Source organism: Myotis brandtii, unplaced genomic scaffold (assembly GCF_000412655.1).
Source record: "Myotis brandtii unplaced genomic scaffold, ASM41265v1 scaffold18, whole genome shotgun sequence".
Taxonomy (NCBI): Eukaryota; Metazoa; Chordata; class Mammalia; order Chiroptera; family Vespertilionidae; genus Myotis; species Myotis brandtii.
The window spans coordinates 9,042,976-9,070,693 of record NW_005356674.1 but is presented as its reverse complement, the minus strand read 5'-3'; the positions used below and the strand labels follow the sequence as shown (position 1 = coordinate 9,070,693).

General features: G+C 34.5%; 1 protein-coding gene across 11 annotated transcripts in view; it reads left to right on the top strand.

Moving 5' to 3' along the window:
* Positions 1 to 27,718, top strand: part of TBC1D5 (TBC1 domain family, member 5) — a 425,203-nt gene that overhangs the window by 34,467 nt on the left and 363,018 nt on the right. For 7 of the 11 annotated variants that reach the window (XM_014537570.1, XM_005863632.2, XM_014537574.1 and 4 more), the window contains one exon: positions 2,476 to 2,567. The gene's annotated coding sequence lies outside the window, so the exon portion shown is untranslated. Of the gene's footprint in view, positions 1 to 1,456; positions 1,627 to 2,448; positions 2,568 to 21,959; positions 22,012 to 22,431; positions 22,568 to 27,718 lie in introns of all 11 variants that reach the window. The other 4 variants (XM_014537572.1, XM_014537565.1, XM_014537566.1 and 1 more) reach the window with 4 other exon arrangements.

Genomic DNA, 27,718 nt, shown 5'->3' with positions numbered 1-27,718 from the left:
TTGGCCGGCCCTCACAGCCTCGGCTGGCCCTCACAGCCTCGGCCAGCCCTTGCAGCCTTGGCCAGCCCTCACAGCCCCTCGCAGCCTCGGCTTTGTCTGGAAGGTCGTTTGGAAGGATGTCTGGACAGTCTTTGTGCTATTTGGTCTAATTAGCATATTAGCTCTTTATTATATAGGACTAGAGGGCCTGTGCACTAATTCATGCACCAGTGGGGTCCCTTGGTCTGGCCTGCAGGATCGGGCCAAACCCGGCACTCTGACATCCCCCAAGGGGGTCCCGGATTGCTAGAGGGTGCAGACCATACCAAGGGACCCCTCCAGTGCATGATCGGGGCCAGGGAAATTCGTGGGAGGTTGGCCAGCTGGGGAGGGACTGCAGGAGGGCTCCAGGGTGTGTCTGGCCTGTCTTGCTCAGTCCCGATCAGCTGTACCCCAGCAGTAAGCTAACCTACCAGTTGGAGTGTCTGCCCTCTGGTGGTCAGTACACGTCATAGCGACTGGTCGACTGCTGCCCCCTGATGGTCAGTGCACATCATAGCAAGTGGTTGAGCAGCCTTAGCATATCATTAGCATATTACACGTTGGTTGAACGTCAACTGGTTGATCGGGCACTTAGCATATTAAGCTTTTATTATGTAGGATAATATTGTTATTTAAAATTTTCTTTTTGGCTGGGGAAGGATATGACATAATTGTGTCTGATTAAGGATACCATTGTTTAATGCTCTATGTAGTAAGGTGGTAGGTCAAATATAAAGAAACATGCATTGTGTCATGATAGATTGTAGATTCAGGTTGAAACCAAAACCTACTTAGAGACACTAGACAGAGATGACTTGGTATTGAAAAGAAAATACTTGGAATAATACATAATTTCTGGAATCTTTGATAATTATAATGCTGAAACTTGTCTCAAGTGCTTTTACTAATTATCACAAATATTCTTTCAGGAAACACTTGATAGCTTTTAAGTAACTCCCTCCCCCCAAATCTCACAAACCATTGAGGATTATATATTATGTTTTATCAGAATAATCTCTTCATGCCCTATGAATTTTTGTTATTTATTATCTTCCTTGTCACTTTGACAAGGTTAACTCATAGATATGACTTTTAATGTTCTCATACTAACTTTATTGGAGTAATTTTGATAAATGAAATAAAAAACTTTTGTAACTATAGACTTATGTTTTAGTATTGATTCTAAGAAAGCTATTCATAACTTCAGTTAAATAATTGAAGTTATTTTGATGAGCAGTTTTAGGTTTATAGACTAATTGAGCAGACAGTACATAGAGTTTCCATATGCCCATTTTTCCAAGGATACACATTTTCATATATTCCACTGTATATAATATTATACATATTTAAAATACCTTTATATCCCTGAACCAAATCTGTGTTATTTTATAATAGGAAATTCATACAATATAACAATCATTTTTTTCTAATCCAGGTTTTCCACCCACAGCACTATTAACGTTTTAGGCCAGATAATTCCTTATTTGGGGGCTGTCCTGTACATTGAGGATGTTTAGCATCATCCTTGATCTCTAACTACTAGGTACTGATAATATTCCTCAGTTAAGTGTCTCCAGACATTGCCAACTTCCCTGGAGGTGGAGGGTGAGAACCATTGCTGTAATCAATTTATGATGCGCTAGGATTTGCTGCATTTTTTAGGTTGGGCTCAAAATAAGGGTGTGTAGTTGAGCAAACCTTCACAGGGAATTGGTGTAGGCAAAGTTAGAATCTTCCCTGCCACTGGGGGTCTTACTGAGTCCCAGTTTCCTTGACTACAAAAAAGGTAAAATCTTACTCAACTTAAAAGGTTGGTTTGACAATTCATTGAGATAAATTACGTAAAATACTTTGATTAATTTTAATTTCCTTCTCTTCAAGTGTGCTATATTGTTTGGATTTATTCTTTTAAATGTGTCAAAAACTCATTACAAAATTCTTATTTCTGTGGGGAAACTAATCATACATAGTTTGGGATCTAAAGTTTATGGATTTACAGAGTACTATACTATAGATGGTTAAAAACTTTAAATGTTCAATGAAGACTGATTTATGAGGTCAATTGTGTTTTGACTCTTTGTGGTGTTTTAATTATATTGTCCCTACATTCAAATTGTAATAGTTAAATGATCGCATGTGTTTTTTCAAGGACTTTGAGCTTCTCAAATTGAGGATAGCATTAGATGTCAGCCAGTCACTTTTTCTTTTGAAGTTTTTGTCTTCATGTCTGAAATCACGCCAATTTTAACAGCTTGTGTGTCAGTTCTAAAAGAAGAAGCTGGCCTCTGTCAGCTTGTACTTGGTTCATTAAAGACTTCTACAGACTTGACATAGTTTTCACCTAATAATGTCCACATCCCATTGCTACTTTGTAGAATTATAAAACATTGTTCCCTAGTGAATGAAATGCCGTCTGTAATAATTAAGGTTATTCTTACTGTTCTACCCCTGCAGAAAATTTCCAAAGACTTGGTGACGGAAGACTTTGTGGATGAAGAAGACTTTTCTGATAGGAAAACAATCAAAAGCTGTAGCACTATTATACTGTAAGTATTGCTTTGAAAAAAAAAGTACAAGTTAAACATATTTTAAGTATTCAGTTGTTTGGGGGAAATATGTTAGGCAAAGATATTATATGTAAAATATAGAAGAGAATATATTATAATTATGTTAATAATTTATAAGAAGCAATCCTATGCAGTCTTTTAAAAATTGAAAATATGTTCTTATGTATTGAGATGAGGATTTTACCAATAGCATTGAAAAATACTTCTAATTCTAACAAGGGTTGATCTAGTTTGTGTACATTTGCTTATTTAAAACTATCAGAATACAGAAAATCATTGTAGTTTTGTAGGTTTGTGATTTGTTTTGGTGACTTATTGTTTAGGTTATTTTGCAGAATTATTTATTTGCTGATTTATTTATGTATTTCATTATTTATTTATTTGATTATTTAGTAAATTATTTATCTGATGAATTATTAATACATCTTCATGACATGCTTTAAATTATTTATAACTTAATTTTGAGTTTATTGCTTTTAGACGCTGCATTGTTACTGACTAGTTTTGATTTTTTTCTTTGTGGTTCTTTAAAATTAAAGTACTAGCTCCAAGGCAAAAGTATATTCATTGCAATGCCCATGGATTAAAAAAAATAATATGGTAGAGATAAACTTTTAGTTATGCTTTGTTTAGCTTCAAATTTACCTGTTTAGGGTTATCAATGATATAATGTTCATATTTGTGTGTGCATGCATACTCATTCTAGAGTCACTTACAAATTAATAATATAGCCTATCGTCTCTCAACCAATTGAACATCTAAACCACAGTCCACATTACCCTTTGTGTTTCTAGAGGACAGGCTGTATTTCTTATTTGCTTTAGAATAAATAATGGAGTCCTAGTTATTTTATTTTAGTGGCAAATCTATTTTACAACTGGAATATTTTAGGAAAGTTCAGAGAAATGAAGTCCAACTTAGATTTGGATCCCTGAGATATAAATTTGACTGATGTTGCCTTTGTTTTTTAAATTCCCATTAATGTGTATTTGAAAAACAGCATGATGTTTATATAGATATTATATCAGTCATAGTGACATTTATTTCATATCATCTCTCTTATGGAAAGTTTCATGCTACTTGATTTTAATAAACTAAAATGGACAAGGGTCTTTATAAATGCAAGCTATAGTTTCTTGGACTTTAGGTAACAATTCTTTTATGTAAAGTTTCTATTTTTAACCAAATAAGGTATATCTTCTATCTTCTGACTCTATTTCATAAGATAGTGTAGTCATTCAGGCTCGCTTGTAGAATGGGTTTAATGAATAGGTTAAAATAGTTGTTTGGGTAAAAGAGTGTCATGTGCACAACATGGCCTTTTGTGTTTGCTTACAGTGAATTACTGTGTACTTTACAATTTTTAACATTTCCAAGAGAAGTAGTATTGTGCATTACTTGTGATGATCTGTTGAAATATAGTGAAAATGGCCTCTGTAGACAGGTTGCATTGTAGAATTGTAAATTATGCATATTTATATCCAAATTTCTTATTTTGAAATATTGAATATATGAATGTTTAATTAGAATATTGCTTTAGTATCTTCATGTACTTGCCATAAAGGAAGCGGTTTCATTTGCATACATGGGTTTAAACATATGTGTAATTGTACATATCAATTACTTTTCTGTTCTGAAGATGAACAACCACAAATACTGTTATATATGGAATTTTATTTTAAAAGCTGCTTCAGTATGCCAGTGTGGACTTTTTTAGAAGAAAAAAAGCTTCCTTCTCCAGTGTTGAATAAGATCTATATTAGTTGTCATGATCATATACCCAGCCCACACTATTAACAAGTATTTGTGGACTATTGCCTGTGTCATCTCAGAGATCTCTCATTGGGAGATACACTTATGTGTACACACACATATGCCCATACATGTGAAATTTTTCCTGACATCAAAATAAAATTTTAGGACTTATTTTTGGAAAGAGACATTAATGGAGGTCATTGTAATAATAGCTAGCATTTATTAAGCACTTATTATGTGCAAGCACAGTACTCCTATCTTTGGATTGTTACTCTTCACAGTAAGATAAATACAGTTATTATCTTCATTTTACTCATGAGGAAACAGATTTAGCGATGCTTGCACAAGCTGATAGTAAGTGATGGTGCTGGGATCAGGACTCATTTAGTCTGACTCTCAAGAGTCTCTCTCAGACCATGACAGTTTTGTATATGTAGTTGGTATAAGATAGTTTTTCACCAGAGGTGTTTTATTTTTATTTATCTCTGATAGCTTAACTTGCTAACTGTTTTCACTTCGCATAACACTTAGTCATCTTTTCTAAACAGTTGGCAATACTTGAGCTTCTTGAATTTTATGATTTGATTCTTCTTGTAATCCTGTGTAGTGGACCAGAATTATATCCTGCAGAATTTGTGCCGCAGGGAAATTATATGTTTGCCTGGTTGATGTCTAACACTCAGATCAGCAATTTTACTTTTAAGCCCATGGTCATTTACAGGGTTCTGTTAGGTCAAATCTTATTTTCTTATAAAAATAATGGTATTATCAGGGTTAGATATATGTGTATTGTTAAAAAGAATGATTCAGTGTCTGATGCCTAAGCTTTTATAGAAACGATCACAAACTATTAAATTAACTCTAAATATAGTGTTTAATACACAGTTAAGTGTTTAAATATGTGCACAAGGACAAGAAAGTAACCAATTATAATTTTAAACACTTAAATGTAATTATTTAAAAGATTTTGGGGAGCCTCAGAGAGTAAGGAAAATCATGAATTTGGTGTGAGGCTAAGGGAAAAGGATCTTGCTATCTGCTGATAAAGGGAAGCCTCCATCCTGGGTCTGAAACACACGAAGGATATCAGAAAACAGATTAGTTAAGAGTTGGACAGCAACAGAGTTCAGGTGATATTGTATGAATGCCATAGGTAGTAACTGCATCTGAATGAATGTGAATTACTCGAAGTATTAAGTTAGAGTTTTCAAGTAAATAATTAATGTTACATTAGAAAATCCTTCAAACCCATGATTTAGGTAACATGAAATACTGTAATAGCTAGGATGAACATGTAATTTACCATCCAATCTAGGACAGTTTTGAGAGTGAAAGGGTGTACTGTAATATGACAGGATAATAGGTATAAACTGGGATCTTAGCAAAATTGGGACCTGTGGTCACCCTAGTAATATCTCAAATTTCTATTGGGTAATTCCTAATAGTCTTATATAATATATATAGAGGCCCGATGCACGAAATTCATGCAGGGGGGGCGGTCTGTCAGCCTGGCCTGCACCCTCTCACAATCTGGGACCCCTCAGGGGATGTCTGACCCCTCACTCCTAACTGCCCGCCTGCTTGCTATTTACTGCTTGGTTCGCTGCTCCTTAGCACTACCATGGAGGCAGGAGAGGCTCTCGCTACCGCTGCTGTGCGCGCCAGCCATGAGCCCAGCTTCTGGCTGAGCAGTGCTCCCGCTGTGGTTGCACACTGACCACCAGGGGGCAGCTCCTGCGTTGAGCGTCTGCCCTCTGGTGGTCAGTGCACATCATAGCGACTGGTTGTTCTGGTCGTCCGGTTGTTCTGCTGTAACGGTCACTGGGCTTTTATGTATATAGGTTTAAGTGCAGTCTTAATTCACATGCTGTATCTATGCAAATGTTTTCTTTAGTGATAAAACTAACTCCAATTATGACCACTATTTATGTGTTTTTGTTAGCTAATCAAGGCAGTTTGTGGCTATGACCTTTATAAAGTACTAGTGGCCCGGTGCACAAATTCTTGCACATTGAAAGGAAATTAACTAGAAGAAATATTTTAATATCGCTATTTGCCCTTTTTCTATAATAGAAGTGTCAGAGATGAAAGAAAATTAGTAAAATATACATGAAAATAATATACAAATTGACTAACAAATAAACAATAACAACATGATATAACAACAAATATTTTCCATGAAATTTTTACTGTCAGAATCTTCATTTATCATTATTTTTTAAAAATATGCTGGGTATTCTGGAAGATTTTTATCATTTGGATGAACTTTGCCTTTGCTACAACATCGAGTAAATTTTCCATCAGATGGTTTTTCTTTGGAGAAATTTAGGGATAGGCAAAATTGACATGTAACTGTCATTCCACCACAACAAAATTGCATCCTCATTTACCTCATTTTCACTATGAAGGAAGTTCCAACCAGTATTGGTAGTACTTGTTGATGACTGTTTTTCAGACATATTCTGTCAACGATGTTGCTTTCTTTAGACTTCAGAGGTACGTTGTGGCTGTAGTTGGTCTTCAGACATATTCTGTTGACAATTTCGGCTTCAGAATGTCAACAAAAACGTGACATCATTACCCGGCGCCCACAGCCACTGTTTGCGGGCTGGGCTATGAGCTGCATTTTGTACCATGGCAGTGTCGGCTCCAGAGTGGTGGCGGGGCCTGTGTCCCACTTGGGGGAAGCTGAGTGTTGCTTTGTCAGTGCCAAGTCTGCACTGCCATTTCTCTGTAAATGGCAATGTGCGTCATGGCAGCTCCTGCGTTGAGCGTCTGCCCCCTGGTGGTCAGTGCACATTATAGCAACCGGTTGGACGGTGGGAGAGACACTTAGCATGTTAGCCTTTTATATAGATAGAGGATGTTTTATAGCTTTTGGAACCTATTTTCAATATGAAAATAGAGAGGTATTACTATTGGGAAGAAAAAGTTAAGTATGGCAGAGTTGGTTATAGTATAGTACAGTGATGGTGAACCTATGACACGTGTGTCAGAGGTGACATGCCAACTCATTTTTTTGGTTGATTTTTCTTTGTTAATGGCATTTAAATATATAAAATAAATATCAAAAATATAAATCTTTGTTTTACTATGGTTGCAAATATCAAAAAATTTCTATATGTGACACGGCACCAGAGTTAAGTTAAGGTTTTTCAAAATGCTGACACGCCGAGCTCAAAAGGTTCGCCATCATTGGTATAGTAGAAAACTCTATAGAGTTTTTCTTCCTCTCACACAGATTATTTGTGCTTGTTTTGTTTTGTAAATATTATAATTTATGGCACATTTGACATTGTACTGAGAAATAATTCTATTTGTTATACCATCAGAATTTATAATTTTATGTCGGATCAACTAGTGGTCTTTTTTTTATTTTCCTTTCAAAAACCATGTTGCATATATTGATAAGTTGACAGTTTTGCCAAAACATTTTTGAAAACAATTCTTTCTCCTTATTGAAATTCTGTGTATGAAAATAAGAATATCTAGAAAAGAGTTGCTTAAAGGCTTTTTGGTTGTGTATGTGTGTGTGTGTGTGTGTGTGTAATTTTTAATTCCCTCTTGACATGTATTTATCTAACATGGCATATTACATTATTAAAGTCATAATTAGATTATTAAATTTCTAGTTAATTTGCATTTAGATTATAGAGGATTTGTTAAGTTGAACTAGGTAACCACACTGCCATATTTGTACATGAATGTACATTAAAAAGAAAAATTCTCATGCAGTCATTATTCATATGTATAATATCAGAACTGTTTTTGTTCAGAAAGACCTATTATGCTTAGTAACAAAAATAAGAGTTTCCATATATTCTGCCTGGAATTTGTCATAGTGTGAAGCACTTTATGAAATGGTTGTAAGAGTAATAACATAGCTTATGTGTTGGCTCTGAGAGTAACTCCTTTATAATTATGACAAGTAAAAGTACAGCCAAAGGTCACATTAAACGCAAGATTTCTTTCATACCTCATCTGTTTTGTGGATAACGTGAAGTAGTTTGGGTTCCTGTACTGATATTTTAAGAGAGCAACCCAAGGTTGTTCCCATGGAAGTGTTTCAAATATCTTCCTCCTATCTCCCATGTGATTGCAATATTTGGCATGAATGTGTATTTGAATTCTGGACTAATTAAATAGAAGCTTATTAAATTTAAAGTTTCCACAATAACAAAGGGACTTTTATACTGCAAGGATTTTGTAGGGCACTACAAAATAATAATAACACATAAGAGTGTTTAATAATACTGAGTACTATACTGTCTAAATGCAGTGTCTTAGTTTTGACCACCTTGGTATTGATATTGTTCACTTAACAGTAAATACTAAATAACGTACCACCACCAAAAAAAACCAAGAAAATGAAATCACACTAATGAAATTATTTAAACATGGCATGCCTGCACATATATAATCTATTGATCAGATCCTATTTTTAATTTGGTAGGTAAAAGTTGGAATATTGAAGAGATCATATATAGGAAAATTTTTATTAAAAAAACTTAGGGGGGAAAGGGAATAATGTCAACATTAAATATTTTTAATTAAAAAAAGACAAAATACATGTTACAAAGTGATTATCAGATCCCTTATAAGTCATTCTCAGCACACAATACTGAAAAATATAGACCAAAGTAAGGATGTTTGGAAGAGGATAAAATTGGCAAGTTACAGTTTTTTGTATAACTGCTGAAAGCATTTCTATTTTAGAAATGCTTTTTTTCTGTTGTTTTCCCCATTATTGCATGCTTCTTGCAATAAGTCTTTTGATTTTATTGATATATAAGAAATAACTGTATATGAAGTATGCATAATACTGGAGTTGAAAGATGGGATTTTATTTTGTTTCTAAGTACCCAAATTGAGTGGGCATAATTTTTCACTTAAAACTTGAAAACTAAAAATAACCAGTCCATTTTTTTTGAGTAGTAAACTTTGAAATTGGTAACTGATTTAATCATTGACAAACATTTTGAACTGTTGCTCTTATCCCTTAATTATTCTCTCTTGATGAGGTTAATAGTAATTTAGATATTTTAGCAATCTAGTAGAATGTTTACATATTCTTAAGTTATATTTTAGACATAATGTGTATAAAGCGATAATGATCAATAACTTGGGAAAGTTACATAACAGTATTCTAATTTTATTTTTAATATTGACCACTCATTTTAACACACAGACTCAGTATCTTTAGGAACTAGCTATTTTTATGCTTGAGTTTGCTTAAATTCTTAAAATTACATAGAATTACTTTTTGGATATTGAATTTTCACATATTAATTCTGTACACACCATTATAGTATTTTTATAAAATCGTTGAAGTTTCAAAAATTAGAGATTTTGCACCAAAAAAGTAGGTGATGATGTTTTGCTGGACAGTAATCTTTTGCTTCATAAATCATAATTTGAATTCATTGTTTTATGCCGATATATTTTTATTTAAATTTGACATATATTTTCAGGAGTAGTTACAGGATAAAATTAGATCTACTATATTTTTCATTCAAATTGACTTATTTTCCCTTATCTTGAGAACTTTGGAGTTCCATTAAAATATTTTTTGGAGTGTACTCAGTTCACACCTACACCATCTCTATCACTTCATCTTCCACACTTCCTCCACCTTCTTATCCTTCATTTTGTATTATCCCACTTTACATATTATGTTATACTGAACTCAGTACAGGCAAAAAAAGTTATGAAAATGAGAAATCAAGTGCAGAAAGGTCTTATGGAGAAAAAATTTAATTGTGCTATTGTATAAACTTTTTAAATGTTTAGCCAAGCTAGAACTGTTTAACAGATGTGATTGCTTCATTGTTTCAAATTTATGCCAATCAGAGTTGATAGGGTTTGATCACACTTTAGTAGATTTATGAGATAAATTACAATATTGCATGACATGCTTCAGATAGAAAACATCAATATAAGTTGAATATGATTTCTTGTTTAAGATAACAGGCCAGTAATTTTTTAAATCAGATGGTTGTGCTTTGAGAGAATATCAGTTTTTATGAAAATTAACAGTATCTTTGATATTTTCTTCATGGTGACCAAAAGTATATTAAACTTTTCTTTCAGTGTACAAATGTGATCGTAAATGGGAGGCACCTTGTTTTTTACTTAGCTATAGATGACTTGTCAGATTTCCAAAGGTCTATAAAAAAGGGCTAAACTGAACAGAAATTTTTTTTTCTTTTGCTCTTTTTTAAAGAAAAATATATATTTTATTGATTTTTTACAGAGAGAGAGGGTGAGGGATAGAGAGTTAGAAATATCGATGAGAGAAAAACATCAGTTAGCTGCCTCCTGCACACTTCCTACTGGGTATGTGCCTGCAACCAAGGTACATGCCCTTGACTGGAATTGAACCTGGGACCCTTGGGTCCACAGGCCGACGCTCTATCCACTGAGCCAAACCTGTTAGGGCCTGAACAGAAAATTTTAAAGATAAAAAAGTTTGTAATTGTGGTACTGCATTTTTTAAAAGTTTCATTAGATATGTCTAAAGGAATTTCTTTTTTTTTTAAACAAACAAGGTTAATGCCTCATATAAACAAAGAAAATGAAAAAGAACATATTTAACTAATGAAGTGACTGATTCCTACAGGGAAGTTCTTAGAGGCAACAAATGGGAGTCAGAGTCTCAAGCCTGTTTGTTTTAACAAGAAATGGTAGAACCTGCTATTTAAAAGCCCTTGCTAAGAATGATTTTTAACTTCATATGAAGTCTACATGGTGGAATCCCCCAGTTCAGTCTATAAATATAGAAGCCTAATCGACCTGTTGACCGGTTTCTATGATGTGCACTGACCACCAGGGAGCTGATGCTCAATGCAGGAGATACGCCCTGGTGGTCAGTGCGCTCCCACAGCGGGAGTGCAGCTCAGCCAGAAGCTGGGCTCATGGCTGGCGAGCGCAGCTGTGGCAGCGTGAGCCTCTCCTGCCTTCATGACAGTGCTGGAGGAGGCAGGTGCAGGGGGGCCACGATGAGCGGGAGCGATGTGGCACCTGGCCTGGATTGGGCTTCTCCCCAGCCGCCTACCGCTTCACACACTGTTACATCCCTCGGGGGATGTCGGACTGCTGGTTTTGACCTGATCTGCGGGGATTGGGCTGAAACCGGCAGTCCGACATCCCCCAAGGGGTCCCGGATTGCGAGAGGGCACAGGCCAGGCTGAGAGATCCCACCGGTGCACGAATCTGTGCACTGTGCCTCTAGTTTTGAAATAAAATTATGGATTCTCTTGAGAACTTGATTTGAAATTATTACTAAGTCAAATCGTTTGTGAAAAGAGGGTGGAATTTTTAATTTCTTAGATTGGATTTAAAACTTTTTGGAATATGGAGACTAGCCAAACCATTGATTTTTAAGAAGGTAGACCCTCATGTTTCAGGTAAGGATATGGTCAAATCTTAAAACTTTTTTCAGAAAACAGTTATTTACATCATGGCTTAGATTTAAAATATTTAAGAAATAATCCAAATAGTCACAAAAATACAGAGGCTAAATAGAACAGGTGACCTTGTATTTACCGTGCAGAATTAGTATGTTAACATTTGCTCTACCTACCTACCTATAACTATATATAATGTTTTAAAGTCCTTTCTTTCTAGGAGATAACTGCCATCCTGAAAGTAGTTTATATCCTTCATGTCCATGTTTTTATATTTACTATATTCATGTATGTATTAAGAGTGAGTGTTCTTACTAAAATATTTTATTCATCACTCTGCTGTTTTGCTTTTTTATTCTTTTTAGCCAACATTGTTTCTGAGCTGTTCCTTCTGTTTTTACATCTGGTTTATTAATTTTAATTGTTCTCTCATATTTCATGATAGTACCATAGTGTGTGTATCTGTTTCTCTTTGGATGGACATTTAAGGGTCAGGATACTTTGCACAGATTTCTTCCACAGGTATTCATGTAGCTCTGCTGGGCTCAGTGTTTTCAGCACATGAGACAACTGCTCTCAACTCTTACAGTGTTGTATCCAGGTTCTAGCATTAGGCAGCATCCTCAGGCAATTTGGTGCCACTAGAGCTGTGCATTGCTTTCTCTTTCCTTGCTGAAGTTCCTCTGTCCTTAAAACCCAATCACAAAGAAGCCTGCGGACAACTTTGCCATGCTGCCCTTTAAAAAAAAAATTCTTCCTATCCTCTGTCTCACCCCGTAATAAAAAACCCCCACAATTCAAAAAATATATTCTTTGGTATTTGTTTGAAAAATATGTCTTTTGTTATATTTTCTAGTTTTTACATTCTTGTTTTATATTAGTCTATGGGAGGCTGGAACATATGGTATTTGGGGGTTTCATTTTCTGTAACAACAGGTGCACAGGGTCTGTGCATATATAAGAAGGATTTGCTTAATATGAACAATATGATTTTGTGCCTAGGCAGTTACATAACTTTTTCTGTTAATAACAGTGAAATATTTAATATTGAGAATGATACTTTTATTTGTGAATAGTTTGGAAGTTTTTAGAGCTTATTTGAAATTTTATAATTGGAATTGCATTTTTGAGGTTCAAATTTGTCTTATAATTTTCATTAGTCAGGCTTCTTTTATTTTAATGTATTTAATATACTGGAAGAAGTCATACATTTAAAAGTATACTTACACATATACACTTAAAATTTTTATTGTAATGCACTTTCAAACCATTGAAGAGGAAGCTGTCAATATATGAAATTCTTTGACAGTGTGCCTGACAGCTTGAAGCTGCCTCACAGAATGCCAAATATTAGAGTATTAATGTCATTAGCCCTTTCTTGAAATACTCTTGGAAGTATTTCTTCTAAAAAAAAAAGATTAAAGAAATTGATAGGTCTGGATCATTTCCTTTGTATCAGTAGTTTCAGAAAGCTGAAAAATGTTTATAGTGTGTTATAAACAGATACTCTTTTAATAATGCCATACATTATGTACCAAAAATGATCTCTGTTTTAATCATAGATGCTGATTTAATGAGACGACTAGCTTACGTCAAAAATGGATTTAGTATGTGATTTTTTGTTGTTGTTGCTTTCTCTGTGTTTTCTCTACATAATTAATAGACATACCTTTTAACATCATTGTCAATTTTTTTTGGAAGATTTTAACATCCATTTTTTTTAATTCCCAGGAATATGTTTTTGTCTCATAAACCCTATGAAATAGCTACTAAAATATCTTAAAGAAGATGCCTCATATTGTCTTGTATCCAGTCTATTTTACATGAACAAAATTCTTATCTGTTCATCTTTTAAAGTTCCTACTTTGTTTTTGAGGGACCACTGTGTATTTTTTTATAACTTAAAGGGAAGTTTTAGGGAGACTGTCAGTTTAGTCAGTGAATTGACTATTAGATGGTGACGTGCGAGGTTTCTGGTCTCTCTCAGGCAGTGTGCTTAGGTTGCCCCTTAGGTCGGCTGTTGGCAGAGGCACTGGAACCTTCCCTCAGATCTGAGAGCTTTTGCTAGCCTGTGTTTCCTCTCCATTTGATTTTCCCCCCTCAAAACCAACTTCAGTTGCTGACTTTGAGCCCTTAATTCTTTTACATCTGGATCATACATCTTGATTGACAAATGTGCCTTTTCATATGGTCAGATAATTCTATATTTGGAAAAAATATTCCTATTGTGTGTTTTATTCCACTGAACCCTTTCAGTGTTAAATGTAGTTTGGATGCATAGGGAAGAATTAATGATTGGAAGATACAGAGTTGGTAAATTATTTATTCTGGCCCCGAGGAAGCTGAAAAGCTGAGTGAAAGACTAATAAATCATTTGTGGTAGTGCTGCTTGTCACTTCCAATTATTTTAGACGGTTTTGTGATAAACTGCAGCACCTGCTAGATATCTGCACACCCTCCCTTGATGCTGGTGGTGCAGCTTGTTTAGTCGATTATCAGAGGCAAGTTTGTGTAAAGTTTATTTAGGTTAGAAAGGAAATTACTCTTTTTAAGTCAGTTTTGTTGCCTTTTCTCATTGCTTTGAGTGAAAGGATTTCTGTGACAAGGCAGGGAGACTGCCTTTTCTTTTGTTGAATTAAATACTTGAAAAATTGAGCTTCTTTATTATTCCCAGACTAATTAAAAACTACGTGGACTGAGATGATTAGTATGCTAAAGATCGGATCATTTCCTTGAAATGCTACCACTTAATAGAGAATCACTGCTGCTGTTTGACCAAACTTTTTCCATCATTCTTTGTTTTCAGTGGCTGAGGCTTTGAAACTTATAGTCCTGAAAGGCAGTGAGGTCAGTCCCTGTTTGCATTGGTCCTAAACTTAGCTGCTGAGATCCCTGGAGGCATCAAAGAACTAGAAAGAAAGCTTAGCCTAGACTGGTCTGTATCTAGACTGGTCATGAAATAGGGCCGCTCTAAAACTCCTTCCGAAATAAATTATGTACATCATATAATGTGCATGCTTCATGCTTGGGATTATGGCCAGCTCTTTTGTTTCCATCAGAGTTTAACAATTATTTATGTTGAAGCCCAGAACATTGCTTGTTTATACATCAGAATAACTTGTTTTCACTGAAGCTTTCAGCTTTAACATAAAAATACGGGAGATTTGAGAGGACTCTTAAGACTATAGACAAAGAAATAATCTTGATAACTGTCTCCTATTCATTCAGTCACAATTTTACTCACTAACTTATTTCTCCTCATAAACATGTATTAAGCTCATGTGTCCCCCCCACTCTCTGGGAACAACTACCACTACTACTATTAGTAATAACAAACTCTTCTTTTATAGCTTGGTATGTGCCATGTACTATTCTAAGCATTTTACATATATTAACTCATTTTAATACAATAGCTCTATAAGGTACTTACTGTTCTTATCCATATTTTACAAAGTGGTAAGGCCATAGTGATTTCATTTTTCTTTAGAGTCTATAAAGGAGGGAAGTGTTTATGATAAATCTGAATTAACTAGGCTTAGGAACTTCAATCCAAATAGTGTAATAATAACTAAAATTTATCGACCATTTAATTTTGTGTTTGTCATTATAAATACTATTTTACTTTAACCTTTGCATAATTAATCATAAGTTTCTTTGTTATGATGAAGAAATTGAAGCTTAAAGCAATTAAACCAGCTTGGAGGTGGAGGAGCTGGGATCCAAGTCAAGATCTGACTGCCTCTGTACTCTCTCTAGGGGTCACAAACCCTAGTCCTGATTGTCTGTTGCTAGATAAGCAATAGAAAGTGTGGAGGAAAATGGTCTAGGGAAATCCAAGCAACTACAGAGCTTTTCTAGAAGTGGGCCCAGAGTCTCTAGATCTATTGATTTTTTTTTTTTTGAAAGAAAAATCTAGACTTTTTATGTAGAAAGTTTAAATTTAAAATCTTGGCAAATGATTCAGGATGAATTGTTTGCCTACTGGATGTGGCCTGGGAATGCCAGTTTGTGACCTTTGCGTACTGTATTGCCTTTAGTAGAATTTGTTTTGAGGTTTTTCTTCTAACTTTATACAATTGAAAACTAGTAAGAGTCTGTGAAACAGTATTAATAGGATAATAGCAATAAAATTTCATCCTTAGGGAGATTAACAGACTAGATGAAACATTACTATTCATTAATCTTGTATAGTTCATTATACATCTCAGGTGAGTTTTAGTTGAGCTTTGTTTTCAAGTTACCATGGGATGCTACTAATTTAAATACAGTCCAGTGTAGAGTATAAAATCAAAGAATTAAAAAATTAGATTAGGATTTAAAAAGATAAGCAAGTAGTAAAATAAGTAAATGTTTATTGGAACTCTCTCTTACTGTTGTACCTCTGGTAACAAATCCTTTTATTTCCTCCTTTCCCTATTCCTACACATTTCTTTTTCTTGATGAGAATCATGTGGGAAGTTAAGATATGTACAATTTCTCATTGAAATACCTTCATCAGATTACATGTAGAATTAAATAATACATGGAATTTTGTGACTTGCAATGGAATTTTGTGACTTTTAATGGATTTTAACACAGTTAGTCAAAGCCTTTATTTATATAGCATACTACCCAAAGTTTTAGTGAATGGGAACTGTTTGAAATAAAAGTCAGTAGTTGTTCTTTATTATTTTATTGAATGCTTTTATGTCACTTAAAATATAAATGAAATATCCCTGGATATAACTTCAGTATCATTTTATAAGTGTTTGAAAAACATTTCAGATTAGTCAGTTGTTAGAGAGTCCTTCTACAAACCTAGATTAAAGACCTAACCTAATAATTGTTAGTAGCAAATTCACTATTACAAAATAATTTTTCTTAATATATTTTCAAAGCCTACCTTATAAGGAAAGATATTTCACCCCAAACCAGTAGTTCTTTAAAAAAAAAAAGGAGGGGGGCTCAATAAATTATGAATTATTTAGTGAGTCCTTTAGATCCTTTTTTTTGTATTACTTAGCATATAAGTACTTGTTACTGACTTAATTTTTTTGTTGTACGTTTCTGTTATTGGAGTGTTTTGATTTAGAGCATTTCATTTAATAATGTTCAATTATTGGTCAAAGTATGGCTCTAAAATATTAATATAAAAATATTTTACTATGGCTTTTTATAATAAGAACAATATATGTTCATTACAGAAAAATTGAAAAATATAAAACACATGTAATTCCACCACACAGAAATGACCAGCAAACCTCTTTCTATTTTGAGGCCTTTTTCCCCCCACTCTGACTGCTTAGCATTATATAGTTATCTTTTCTATGATATTATTCATAGTTTAGTAGATTTGTTTTTAAAAGACATTAAAATATTTAAATAAAGTTCAAATGCATCCCCTTCATAGAGCTTTTTGCTTAGTAGCTAGAAGTAAATTCTCCTTCTTCCTAACTAACTTCCATGTGACTATACCTTATAGCTACTTCTTTCTTACCCAAAACTTCTCTGAGGGCAAGAACTATCTTATATTTAACTTTATATTCTTATAACATTCACCGACTATTGAATGAGTGAATACAAGTAGATTTTAAATTCAATTTGTCTCTTGTACCCACCACTTGAAATAGCAAAATGGCAGCAAATATATGAATGCAGTTTTTATAATTTTAATGGGTTATTCCAGTAGGGCTTTTTTGGAATGTAATTATACAAAGAAATCACTGAAGTTTATGGCGCTAATCTTTCTCCTAGATTTAAGCTGTACTTAATATCATAATTAATGAGGGTTTACTATGTTCAGATATACCAAGTAAATCTAATTTGAAGGGTGAATTTTGCTAAATAAGTATCTAAATACAATATTACAGTATTAGAAATCTGCAAAAGAAATACTGATTATTGGGAGGTTTAAAATTAAATGGAGTATGTGAAATATGAAGTAAAAATATTTTTAGGTATGGTGGATCTAGTATGGTATAATTTAGTTAAAAGGTAAGTTATAATGCCTGAGGGGATTAGGTCTTTAGACTTTATCTTCTTTCAAATATATTTGAATGAGTAAATTAAATGTATTATGTGTGGAAGTTGTTCATAACTTGCCACATGTACTTTAGGAATTTTATTACCATAAAATTTATCTTTAATGTACATATTAGAAAACAGAATGTTTGTTTCCTTGAAAATATTTATGCTTTGGAGAGAACTTAGAAGACATAATACTTGTAAAACATGGCAATGTAAGGAAAGATGAAATAGAATGGGTTCTAGTAGTTTTGTTTCTAGCAGCACTTTGACGATGTAATTAGAAGGTAGCTTTATGGAAACTTTTCAAGTTGGAAGAAGATTTCAGCTGGTGTGTCTAAAGGGTCACTTAAAAAAAATCCTTCTATATTAAAATAAAATGTGTCCAAGCTTTAAAGAAAAGATATCAGAGTTTGCAGATGATCCTAAAATTGGAGCTAGAGGAAATAATGAGGAACAATGCAATCAGATTCAAAAAGATTTGGATTGTTTAGGTGATTGGGCCAGCAGATGGCAAATGCAGTTCAGTGTAGACAAATGTAAAATAATTATCTTAGGAACAAAGAACCAATCATACAGCACACTGATCAGGAAAAAATTTGTGGGTTATTGTAGGAAAACCATTGAAACAGTTAACCCGGTGCACAGCTGCAGCAAAAAAGGCAAGCAAGAAACCAAATTAGCAGACGGATGGAATATAAAGCAAGAGGCAATACTTATAGTGTATTAAGAAACTTGCTAGACCCCATCTAAATTACTCAGTCTAGTATTGGTTGATGGAACCACTTTAGAAAGAGTAAATTTTGCCTTGGGAATAGACTATAAATTGTAAATTCAATAATGTTAAAGAGATTTGAACTAATTTTTATGAACTTTAAATTTGAACTTTTATAGATATGAGCAAGACACTGAGTCAAAGTAAAGGCACTTCAGGTCTGTCCACTATCAAAACTTGATCTTAGTAGAGGACATGTATAGTTTCAGCTGCCTGGCGTCTTACCTAATCTTTTTTCTAGTTTAGGTAGAACTCTGCCCCTCAGCTCTCATGACTAAAGAATCCTAAAGGTTGGCATGAGGTCCCAGCCTGAGAGCTGCGCCTTGGCACCTGGAGCAATCACGGGCACAAGATCTACCCTAAGAGCTGCCGATGAGATGCTCCTTCCTGCCCTGTCACTCTTGATGCAGTAACATACCTCGCAAACTTCATTCTATGCTGTGGAGGCAGGACTTTGTGATTTGACTTCCTTGGTTCCTGTACAAGCGTGATTCTCCAGTCTTGTTCCATTTTTTTGAGCTACTCAGTACACAGCCAATAAATCCCATTTGATTTAGATTATCCAGAATGTGTCTGTTGTTTATAATCAAGAGCCCTAATTGGCATGGTGATAGTGTTATATATTTTAGCTTTGGCCTTTGCATTGTTTTTTATTGTTCTTCAGTGTGTTTACTTTGCTTGGAGTGGTGGATGAGGAGAAGAAAGCTGAAGTGCAAATACCTATCCCTTTCTCCCCCCCTTCCTCCTTCCCTTTCTATCTCTTAATTTTTCCTGTAGTAGAAAAGAAGTAATAAGAATTTGTACCAGTACATCAGTATCTATCATTATCATGTAAAATTTAACTTTACCCATGCAGATGAATAGTGTCACTTTGTTTAAAAGCGTGTTTGGTATTTAGCCTATCTGTAAGAGAAATATACATATTTTGTTATATATTATATTTGGTATCTCTAAAAATCATTTTCTCCCCTTATTTTGAAGGAAACTTAATGTATTGTTTTCTTAATGTCACATGAGTAATACAGGGTAGAATCTGGAATACTGTGCAAGGTTTTCTTTTGTTTTTATATTGTTATTGATTACTAAACATTTGTTGAATGAAATGTTTTGAAAAATAACACTTGTAAATTAGGAATAGTGGATTATATTGTAAGTTTGTCCTGAGTTGATTGGTTAATATTTAGAATTGATTTTTATCACATAAGTAATTTTTAAAATAGTGGTTATATTTTCTATTTATCATAAATGCCTTATTGACTTATTTTTTAAATTAATTTGTTAGTCCAGTATATGGATGATTGGGGCACAGCCACAATGACTAAAGTGGCAGTGGGGGGAAAGTAATGGAATTTTTTTTGTTTTGTTTTGTTTTTGAGAGGTGGTGTGCAGGACTAATCCTTGGAAAAAATTTGAAATAATTTGTATTTGAGGCTTTTTATAATTCTTAACAGTAAACAGAGGAATCCTCCCAATAGAAAGATGTCCCCAAGTCTATTACTCATACATCTTTAGGTTGCCAGCACTCTTTTTTAATCCTTACCTGAGGATATTTTTCCCCACTGATTTTTAGACAGAGTGGAAGGGAGGGAAGGGTGGGGGGGAGAGAAACATCGATATGAGAGAGAGACACATTGATTGGTTGCCTCCCGCATGCCGCTGACCTCACGGCCAGGGATCAAACCTGCAACCCAGCCAGGTATGTGCTCTTGACTGGGAATTGAACCTGTGACCCTTTGGTCCGCAACCCTTTGGATGCTCTAACCACTGAGAAAAACTGCCCAGGGTGCCCAAATTCATATACTACCCTAAAAACTTCTATGTAGCATGCCTTCCAAACAAGTATTCCATGATTCAAATTTTACACTCACATGCTTCCACTCTGCTCCGTATTACAGATTATGGGCAGTGTTAGGAGAAAAGAGCTGTGTGACTGGACTATTTGAAACACCTATTTAATAGCCCTTCTTAGAGATTACTCTTTTTTGAAGATAATACTTCTTTGAAATTTTGGTTAGTATGTCTCAGCAAAGGAAAACCGTTCATCTGAGTGTTCAGGGAAATGTCTTTGGTCGTGTTGCACAGTTAGGGACTTCCTGAATCACATATGTCTTGTAATAAAGAAAATAAATATACTTAGAAAATTAAATATTTTAAGTATATGAGTGTTAAGGGCAGTTGAAGTTTTACATTCTAACCTTTAAATTGTTTGATCTCTTAAAAATGGAATAGCATGTAAAAATTTTTTTTTCTGCATTATGTACATGCGAAGAAAGAGATGTATGGCACATGGGGCTGAAATACTTAGCAGATGATTATATACTGCAGTTGGCATGCCAGACTGCTGAAGACTAATCTGAATGTTCGAGAGGTAACATAATGGTTCTTTCAGGAGTAGAGTCTACCCACTACCCCAGCTTCCTTGCCCTCCCAAGAGAAGTATATTTCATCTTCCTTGTCTGCATTGCAGGTTCCTCTATGGGGCAGAATCTGCAGCTAGCCATTTCTGTTGCTACTTGCAGTTGAGCTCAACTTATGCTGTAGAAGCTTGCGGGGTGGGGTTGATCCTCTAGGGTTTCTACTTAGTTCCTGGGTAAAAAGACAGGCCTCTTACTAATCATACCTTCACTTTCAGAGTGCACATATGATAGAGATGATGTCTGTGCTAATGCTTGCTTTATATACTACTGTTGGGTGATCAGGGACTGCTGTTTCCCTGCCAATAACTTTTATTATTTTTAGTTATTGTTAGGTTTGGAGTCATTTCAAAAGACCAGTGGCTCTAGATAGCTTACCTTTGTAGTGGGGTTATTTTACATTTAGCTCTGGTTGCCTGCCTGTTAGCCTGACTGTTTATCTGCCACTTTCCCTCCTTTCCTTTCCTCCCCCCACTTCCTCCATTGCTTCTTTCTTTTTTCTTTTTTTGTGTGTGTGACAATTTCACTTCTTTATGACTTAAAGAATATGGTTGTTAGAAAATTCTATGTAAAAATGCAACTTGCCAGTTTATTCTAAAAATATTAAGCTATTCTTTATTAGCAAGAAGGCATTAAATGTGTTTAAATTTGTTTAATATAATAGGATCGTAGACATCTATTAATTGTTTTTCACTTAACAGTAATGGGCAGGAAATACAAATCTACATAATCTCTTTTAATAGTTGCATAACATTCTGTTTTATTTAACCAGTTCCCACTGGTGACAGTTGGGGTCAGTAGAATTTTTCACGATTATATATAATACTGCATTCAAATACTTTTGATAAAGTTCGTGTTTATTTCTCATTATTTCTAAAGGATAAATTCTGGAAGTGGAAATTACTGGATAAAAGGGTAATCACATTGTTAAGGCTTCTGATACTTATTGCTAAAATTTACAAGTTTCACTCCCACCAGAAATTTTTGAGAATTTTGTTTATTTTCACATCAACCACAGGCTTTAATACTTGAAAAGAAAACTTCTTTGCTAATTTTATAGGTGAAAAGTGGTAAGTAGTATCTTGTTTTAATGTAATTTTTTAATACTACTGAACATTTGTATTCATTTTACAATTTTCTTCTTAATATCACTCGCCTGTTGCTCAGGTGTTTTTCTCATATTTATTTGAATACTAAATATAGTAAAAAGTGACCTTTTTCTGGCATGTTGGCAGTATTTTTTTTCCATATTTCAATTTTGTATATATTTTTTAAACTACTGAGTAGAAGTATTGCTTTGTTCTTTGTTTCATTTTATTTTGGGGCTACATATAGCCATTTAAAATAAAACCAAACATGTCCTTTTTTACACAAAGGTTTTCATTTTTAGTATTAAATTTTTTTAAAATTAATGTTTTTAATCAATTTAGGATTTTTAACTGTTAGTTTTTGGGCATATATTCTGCATTTTCTGTTTTTTGGCTTTGTAGACATTGATGTACATACAAACTGACAATCAGAAATATAAAGAAAAGAGCACTGACCTGCTGCCAGCTGATTGTGACTTTGAGTCTCAGCTTCTGCATCTATAAAGTGCTCATTTAGTTATTTTGTCCATGAACCACGGTAAGAAATAAAATTTAAATAACTCAGAACTTACATATTATACATACTCATATACAGATATGTTCTTGTGTGTACACACACACTACCTGTTCTATTTTGTATGTCATATCAGACTATTAAAAAAACCTGCTCTACCAACTTACTAAAATGCTTTCATTACCTGACAATGGGGTATTATAGTTTGTGAAACACTGATCTAGTGAATTGGACACTCAGATGCCTTCTAGGGCTGACCAGATACCAGATGCAAATACCTTGCCACTTTAGCAAATCAGAGGGCCTGGGTCCTGTCTAAAGACATTCAAATAAAAATAAAACAAAACTTGTTAGGTCAACAAACATATTTCTGGTAGAATTCAGCCTGCTAATTTGGACTCCTAGCCTGGGCTAGAGGAAAAAACCCAAAAGACAAAATACAAGCTTGTTACTCTATTGCTATAAAATGTTTTAAATAAACAGTGCATATTCAGGCAGTGGACCACAGAACATACTTTGAGTCCATTGGTCTAGATGCTGATTTTTGGATACTTTCTAGTACCTCCCTGATCTCAAATTCTGTGTCTCTGTGACAACTCTATACATGGATTAGAAGATGAAATAGCCTCACCCATTTTTTCTGATTTCATAAGAAATAATGCCTATGATAGGATCTGAAAAAGAGAAACATGAAAGAGATTATTCTAGGTATCTGAGTTACTCTGGAGGTTAATTAAAGGGGGAGGTGAACTCTGACCTTTTCTTGCCCAGCAAAGGTGATGACACAATATCCCAATAACTGTGTCCGAAACCAGAAAATGCTGATGAATAATTAGTGAACAGTCATATAGGGAAAGTTCCGTGTCATTGAAAAAGTACAGCAGCATTTGGATACCTAGGAAATGTATGTGTGTGCATACAAAATTATTTTTATGACCTGATTTTCTAGTGTTGGGGGCGAAGATATATACCTATAAGAGAGATGCTGTGATATACAACCATTAAGGATGACTCTGGTGACTCGGGTAATTGTAATGGAACCATGGAGCCATTAGGCTCCAGATGGAACTTTAATCTGGCTTCTGATTGAGCCAAGTGTCCTTGTAGAGTCTCTAAGCATCTGTTTTGGAAATATATGTGACATTATTCAAAATTTGTACAAATTAAGCCACCCTTGGGTTATAATTCAATTTTTCTTTATTGAGAAATGTATTGTAAACAGTGTTAGGCAATCTAGTAAAACTGGCCTGTACGCATTATTTATTTCCCTATTAACTGGTCATTTGTATTTCTGTGACTGAACTCTTAAATGAATTTAAGAAAGCTTCCATTACTTCTAAAATTGTACTTTGTTTATAAAATCTGAAGAGATTTTCTAGTTTCAAATAGCTTCCACATTGGTACTAATTTTTGAGAGACTATTTAAAAATACATAAAATTATGGTGATTTTAACTTTGAATGACAGAAATCCCCAAATAATCTACCTTATTTCAGAATGAAGTTTATTTTCTCCCATAACAGAAATTCCAGAGATAGGGGAGGTTCTAGGGCTTGGTCTCCAAACACTGAATGAACAGCTATCAGCTTGGTTTATCTGTCTGTCCATTTGTCTTCATACTGGTTTCCATCAGGATTGCAGGGTGGCTGCCGTTCAGCAGCTGGAGTGCACACGTCGTTTAGTTCCAGCAAGGGAAGCAAAAATATTTCCCTTTGTTGCAGTTTGAAAGTTTTTCCCTCTGCTTTATTGGCCTAGTTTAGACCACATGTCCATACCACTTTTAATTAATTATTTTCCCATTTACAGGAACACAGAAATTAAAATTATATTGTGGGAAGAAATACTAGTTACATATTTATAGTTCCTTTGGCTTTTCTTGTTAAATGGAGAGTGGAAAAATTACTTTTTATATTGGGGTAATAAATATTACCTGGCCCAGGTGAAGTGTAAGGAGATTGCATTTTTAAGTGTTAGTGACATATTCTCAGGAATATATTCTTTTTAAAAATTTTCTTTATTAATTAAGGTATTACATATGTGTTCTTATCCCCCCTTTGCCCCTCACTCCCTACCCCCCCAGTGTCTTATGTCCATTGGTTTTGCTTATATGCATGCATACAAGTCCTTCGGTTGATCTCTTACTCCCCTCCCTTCTGCCCCCCAACCCTCTCTGGCCTTCCCACTGCAGTTTGACAATCAGTTTGAGGCAGCTCTGCCTCTGTATCTATTATTGTTCAAAAGTTTGTAATGGTCTTTATTATCCATGAATGAGTGAGATCATGTGGTATTTTTCCTTCATTGACTGGCTTATTTCACTTAGCATAATGCTCTCCAGCTCCATCCATGCCGTTGCAAATTGTAAGAGTTCCTTCTTTTTTACAGCAGCATAGTATTCCATCGTGTAGATGTACCACAGTTTTCTAATCCATTCATCTACTGATGGGCACTTAGGCTGTTTCCAGATCTTAGCTATGGTGAATTGTGCTGCTATGAACATATGGGTGCATATATCCTTTCTGATTGGTGTTTCTGGTTTCTTGGGATATATTCTTAGATGTGGGATCACAGGGTCAAATGGGAGTTCCATTTTTAGTTTTTTGAGGAAACTACATACTGTTCTCCACAGTGCCTGCACCAGTCTGCATTCCCACCAGCAGTGAAGGAGGGTTCATTTTTCTCCGAGTACCTCTCCAGCACTTGTCGTTTGTTGATTTGTTGATGATAGCCATTCTGACAGGTGTGAGATGGTACCTCATTGTTGTTTTGATTTGCATCTCTCGGATGATTAGTGACTTTGAGCATGTTTTCATATGTCTCTTGGCTTTCTGAATGTCCTCTTTTGAAAGGTGTCTATTTAGATCCTTTGCCCATTTTTTGATTGGATTGTTTATCTTCTTTTTGTTAAGTTGTATGAGTTCCCTATAAATTTTGGAGATTAGGCCCTTATCAGATATGACGTTGGCAAATATGTTTTCCCACGCAGTGGGTTTTCTTGTTGTTTTGTTGATGGTTTCTTTTGCTGTGCAGAAGCTTTTTATTTTGATGTAGTCCCATTTGTTTAATTTCTCTTTAGTTTCCATTGCCCTAGGATAGCAATTAGACAAGAAGAAGAAACAAAAGGTATCCAAATAGGAAAAGAAGACGTAAAACTTTCATTATTCGATTTGCAGATGACATGATACTGTACATAGAAAACCCTAAAGACTCCATCAAAAAATTATTAGACTTAATAAATGAATTCGGCAATGTAGCCGGATACAAAATTAATGCCCAGAAATCTATGGCTTATACACCAGTTTCTATCTCTCTTTCTCTCTCCCTTCCTCTCTGAAATCAATAAAAATATTAAAAAAAAATAAGATACCTGGGAATAAACTTAACTAAGGAGTTAACTAAGGAGGTAAAAGAAAACTACAGGACACTGAAAAAAGAGATAGAGGAAGACATAAACAGATGGAAGAACATACCGTGTTCATGGATTGGTAGAATCAACATCATTAAAATGTCCATACTACCCAAAGCAATCTATGATTCAGTGCACTCCCCATTAAAATACCAGTGGGATATTTCATAGACCTAGAACGAACTCTCCAAAAATTCTTCTGGAATAAAAAAAGACCCCGAATAGCTGCAGCAATCCTGAGAAAGCAGAACAAAGTAGAAGGGATCTCAATACCAAATATCAAGCTGTATTACAAAGCCACTGTTCTCAAAACTGCCTGGTCCTGGCACAAGAAGAGACATCTACCAATGGAATAGAATAGGAATATATTCTTTGAAATATATTATCACTACTACTTGTTCCTTCCCCCCAAAAAAGGCAGAACAGTTTTTTGGACCCCTGATCCTCAGCATATGTAGCTAAGTTTTATTTTTTTTTCATTGTAATATAATTCACAAATAGCAAAATGTTAAGTTTTAACAATTGAGGATGAGTTTTGAAATGAAGAGTTGGTTAAGAAATACTGAAAATGCTAATACACAAGAGAAAAATTTCTAAAGGAGTAGTATAGCAAATGCAGATTTTAGATTTATATTGTCTATCCCTACGTGGTAGTATTTGTACGCTGATTTTACTGAAGTATATAAAGTTGTGTTTTTATGCCAGTTCACCCACTGTTCTGACATTTCTTTTGCTTCATCATGTGTCAAAATTACTCAATTGTAAATACCATTAATTTGGATTTTGTGATAAATTGATCAGAGGTGGTTTTAACTATAAAAATTTTTATAAGCAACTAATAGAATAAATAAAAACCTATTTACTTCTTTAAGGGTTTAAAAAAACAAATCAAGACATTCTAGATGTCTTCCTTGCCTTCATCTCTACCTCTAATAGGTCATGTTGATTTTCTCTGTTGCTTATCTCTGGAATCAGTTCTATATATTTTGGTTTGGATCCTATTTATCTCTTATTTTGACTCCTTAATCTCGGTGCCATAATATTCATATGGTACATTTTATTCTTCACTTGGCTTTAAAAAAACTTAGAATATTATAACACCTTTCCATTTAAGCACATATACCCTCTCACTTTAGTTTGAGAGCTTTATAGTATTCCAAAATAGGTATTTGTAGTATATAGTTTCAAAATAGTTCTTCTTGATCCTAAATCTCATCATGTTATTTTTCTAAAATGCACAATTGCAAGTACTCATTCATTAATTTGGTATCCCCTACAGTGGTGAATCTTAGGGCAGGGAACATTCATTTCCCTAGGATGGGTAAATCTGAATCATGTGTGGGCATTTTAAAACTCTGTCCCTAGCCCTGGCTGGATGACTCGGTTGGAATGTCAGGTACACCAAAAGGTTGCGGGTTCAATTCCCAGTCAAGGCACATACCTAGTTGAAAGGAGACAAGTAATCAATGTTTCTTTCTCACATCAATGTTTCTCTCCCCCCTGCAGCCCCGCTGAGTTTTTTCTTATGAGTGTGATAAAAGTAAAAATCATTTTTACCTATTTGAAATTATTGCTTTGTTACATATGGATTGTTGAAAATTATTAGGCTGGTAAATTAAAAACATGTTTTATTTAATTATATTTATACTAGTAGCCCGGAGCATGAAATTCATGCACATTAAAAGGGAACTAATTGCCCTAACCGGTTTGGCTCAGTGGATAGAGCATCGGCCTGTGGACTCAAGGGTCCCAGGTTCAATTCTGGTCAAGGGC